The following is a 5,131-nucleotide window of genomic DNA, read 5'->3' on the forward strand; positions in this document are numbered from 1 at the left end:
AGCTTAAAAAGTTCCCGCCCAACCCGAACGAAGTCGTTTTTAGCCTAGCCGAATATTTAATGCCTTTTGCATTAGATACTGTGTAAAACTTATCAGTTACCAAGGAATTTCAAAAAAAAAAAATATTTCCTTCGATTGTTTCTCACAGAATAATTGTGAACCAATCAAATTCAAAACCTAATTTTAAATCGGTTGGTCTCTTCGTTTTCCCATAAAATCTTTATGGAAATAATTATGCTAACCTATTCATTAGGCCGACTTTGGTTTTCCAACGAAAGTCCAGGCCGTGTATATATAAATCACATGCTCTGCATTAGAAGACCAGTTGCCATCTTCGAATCAAACACTCTCATCTACACCTAATAGAAAAGTTTGCAGGTTCTAAACGCGGGTTACAATGTACGTTCTTGCTACATATATTTCACCAATCAATACCCGAAATGCACTGCGATTGCGAGTTGTCAGGGCGTATGACATCCAAGAGAGGAGATCCTCTTCCATACTGAAATCAAAAGAAGTTGTCTTCCATGACCAACAGGTAATTCATAATGTAATTACACGCGAAAATCTAGGAAAATTATATCATATTACTGTCCATTACAAATGAAAGTGAAAACATTATTTCATATTTCTTGTAGGGCACATTTTTGCATGCCCACATACCTAAAGAAATTGTTGAAAATTCCATACGACTTTTACAGAAGGCAAAATTTACGGTTTTAAAAACTTTGTTGTCTTCACTAATTTCTACTCTTTCAAAATCAGTCCGCACAAATTCATGATAAAGTTTAATTAATTAGACTGCCGTAAAAGAGTTAAAGGGTACGAAATTCCCAATACACATGTACAGGTTGATGGATTTCAAGACACTAAAAGCAAATGAATCCGTGGATGAAAAGCAACTATTTGGTAAGGCTACATTCTAGATTTTACTTATATATTGATTTTGCTAACATTACAGTTGTGATCTTTTAAAATGTCTTAGATGTGATTAGTCGTGGGGTAGAGATACATGCTCCACAAGAGAAGATAATAAATGGCAAAAACTCAAGGCTGATTGACTTTGTAATCAAGGATTCTGAGTATGTATCTACTTTTTTTTCCCCTTTTATTCCTAAATTAATTGTACTCAATACTAATCCCTATTCCAAATTTTAGTGGTATTCAATTGGGTTGTACGGTATGGGATGACCACGTAAACAAAGTTGAAATGTACTACAATTCTTCTATTAAAGAACCACTATTGATTTTAATACAGTTCTGTAGAGCTAGAGCTTGTTTGAGAAGTAAGTTCTAAATTCTTTAGATGTTCAAAGTTTTTTTTTTTTTTTTAAACAAAAATTTAACTAACCTAATAATATATTTCATTTATGTAGGTGGTGATATAAAAATCTGTTCCTCATATGATGTTACACAACTCCTATTCAATCAATAAACCTCAGAGTTTAGGCAGTTTAGGCAAAGGTATTTCATAATATCAAGTTGTTCAATGTGAATTATTTGTGCCTCTTATTTTATCATTTTATATATATATATATATATATATATATATATATATATATATATACACACACACACACACACACACACACACACACACACACACACATATATATATATATATATATATATATATATATATATATATATATACACACACACACAATAAATGCTTTTACACTTTGGAGGGAAAAAATAAAAATTTATTGTCATTTTGCTTTAATATATATAGAGATAGAGATAGAGATGTGGTAATACAATACTTTATATTCATTTACTCATGAATTTTACTTTTTAATCAAATCCCTACCATGAGTTTAAAAAGGAAATTTACTTGTTAATCAAATACCAAAAGAACCAATCAAGTGATGTTACATCAAGAGATGAGTATTAAGAGAGAAATTTAGAAACAGGGTGTAGTATCACTCAATATGTAATGGTCACACACATATGCGTAAAGAATTGAGATTATATGATAATAATGTTTTATGAAAAAATTACAAACTAATACTAGATATCGGTAGTCAAGCACCTTGTACTCAATGGTATGTGGTGACTCTTCCATATAGGAGGTCATGAGATCGAGCTTTAATGGAGGCAGTGTTGACTCTTTCTGCTTTAGCAGAGTAAGAAAGTATAGACGAACATATACTACAATGTAATAGAGTCAGCAATACTAGACATTGGTATATTTTTTATAAGAAAAATTATTATCATTTGAACTTGTCCAAATATATTGAAAAATCTACTTGTTAATAGGTTAGAATATGTGACAGTTGTCTGCATGGGTTTAACTTAATGGTTCAGTAGGTAATATTTGGAAGAAGAGACCTAGGTTTGAACCTTGGCGGTGGTAGTGTGGGAATTATGCTCAAAGTTCCTCTCAAATATTTTATCGAGCTGGAGCGGAGTGTGAGGGACCTTTGGAGTTGAGGATTCAATATTTTGGGAGAAAAATATGTTACAGTTAATTTTGTTGCCTTTTGATTATTTTATACTTTTTAAAAGGTTAATGTACTTAAACTTTTGCCACTTAGAGCATCCATATCAGTTGGAGATATTACAGGGCGTTTGGTTGGAGGGATTTTAAATTCCCTTCTCACTTAATTCCCACCTAATTCCAAAGACCATTTAATTACGTAGTTTGGTTGGAGGGAATTGCAATTCCATGGAATTGCAATTCCCCCATTTTCATGGAATTAAAATCCCATGTCCCCCCTGGTATTTTAATTCCTGGGAAAAAAAGATAGTGATGAGTCAAAATTACCCCTTCCTTTTTTAACCTCAAATTAATGTCTAACAACAACAATGAACATTTTTGACTTTATACTACTTATTCCCTTTCAATTCCCATGTATACCAAACATTGGAATTAAAATTCCCAGTAATTCTATTTGTGTCAACCAAACACTGAAATTTAAATTCCCACTTTATTCCCAGTAATTAAACTCCCATGGAATTACAATTCCTTTCCCACATAATTCCCCCCTTCCAACCAAACGCACTGTTAGGGGAGAATGTAAGAGTGAGTAGGAAAGAGAATAATGTGGGAGGGGAGGGAAAAAAAAAAAATCAAAACTGATTTTATAAAAAAAAATATATAAAAAATAAGCATGTCATTTCTTTATTGGTTCTCTTTCCTCCATCATTAATTTTTTTTCTTGGGCAGAGTACTATCCCAACATTTGCAGATGCTCCCCACCCCTTCTCTCTCTTGATTCTCTCTCTGCCACTATGGCATTTTGGCCTCAAAAGTAGTGAATTCTCCCCCATTTCTCCTCTGATGTAGATGCTCTTAGTTATTTTGTCTTTGGAATTGACAATGGATCACCGTGAGGTTTTAATTGGTATTTAACTCATAGGAAACCACCCGACAGAAATATAAATTTGCATTTACTATTTTGGAATGGAAAAAAAATTCAAAGTACACTCAATGCTTGTTTGACCGATTGATAACAATTCTAGAAAACAATACAATGCCCTACTTTTCCCTTTTTTCTTTTTTCAAATTTCCATAAGCATTATACTTTGTTTCTAACCAGCTGTATTGATCCGTTATCGATTGTCATAGGCCCTGTTTGGTAAAATGGCTGTTAGCTGATAGCTATTAGTTGTTAGCTGATTGTGTTAATTAGAGGGTATAAATATTTGATAACAATGGCTGATTGTAGAAAAGTGTTTTGTAAATTAGCTGTTAGCTAATAGCTGTTTGGTATAATTTCTTTTCTCAAAAAGTTAATTGAAAAAGTTGCTTGGAGTAACTTTTTGAATTTTAGCCTTTTGAAGTTGCAAAAAGCTAATCAACATAATATTTATATTGATATTTTAACTAAATCAAATAATTAATAGTGGTCAAATAAGCCAAAATTGACCTATAGGCTAATTTTTTACCAAACAGGGCCATAGTCTTCTTCTCCCACATTGTTAGCGAGCAACTATGAGATTATAAGTGTTTTTTTTTTTTTTAACTTTATTTTCGTTATATTTAACATTTGAAATTTTATGTATAAACTCCCTCTATCACCATCCATTTTTCATTATTTTCAATTCATTTTTATTTGTATATTTATATATCAAAATTTATCTAATCAATTTCTAAAATTATCTGAAATGAAAAGATTGTTTTGAAATTTAGGCTATGTTTGGCAAATCTAGCTGAAAATGTAACTGAAAACGTAGCTAAAAGCTGTAAAACTATAAGCTAAAAGCTGAAAACTGAAGAGCTATTAAGTTAACTGATTATGCTTGTGGTCCACTGGTAGCTAAATTTTAAAATTGGTAACATTTTGAAACTCGAAAGACCACAGATGATCAATTTTAAAGTTTAGGACTATAGGTGGCAAAATCAGCATATTCGTAGGACCATAGATGATATTAATCCTTTTTTTTTTTTTTTTTACTAATATTCTATTTTAATTGTTTTATGTGATAACCATTTTTCCTATGTACTAAAGAATAATTTACAACTAGACGTTAGAGACTTAAAGATGATAAAAAAAAAACTGAAGATAGTTAGTGTAGATTAGGTGAACTTATAAAAAACAAAAAAAAAAAAAAGAAAACAAAAAACAAAAAACTTCAATCATAAAAAAATGAAAATTAAGATTTTAATGATAATCAATAAATGAAATAATAGATGCTGATGAGAAATGTTAACCTACATTTGATTATGTGGATAGTCAAATTGAAATATGTGTTCATTCAAGTAATAGATTAAGGCTTTATTTGGCAAAGCTTATTTAGGAGCTTATAGCTTATTTTAAGCTATTAATAAGCTATAAGCTCTGTTTGGTAATGTTTCCAAAATAAGCTCCTAGCTTAAAATAAGAGCTTATTTTGGAACGCTACCTTTAGGTAGCGTTTCAAAATAAGCTCCTAGCTTCTTAATTTTTTTTCCATCTTTATCCTTATTATTTTAAAGAAATGACATAATTTACCATTCCCAATTAAAACCATTTTCTCTTTTCCTTTATTCGCAACTTTCAACCCATAATAATAATAATAATAATAATAATAATAATAATAATAATAATAATATTATTATTATTATTATTATTATTATTATTATTATTATATTTGCAACAATATTGCTACTTCATTATGAGATGTTAGATCATGATTATGCTAATAG

This window comes from Ipomoea nil, unplaced genomic scaffold (genome assembly GCF_001879475.1).
Source record: "Ipomoea nil cultivar Tokyo-kokei standard unplaced genomic scaffold, Asagao_1.1 scaffold3231, whole genome shotgun sequence".
Taxonomy (NCBI): Eukaryota; Viridiplantae; Streptophyta; class Magnoliopsida; order Solanales; family Convolvulaceae; genus Ipomoea; species Ipomoea nil.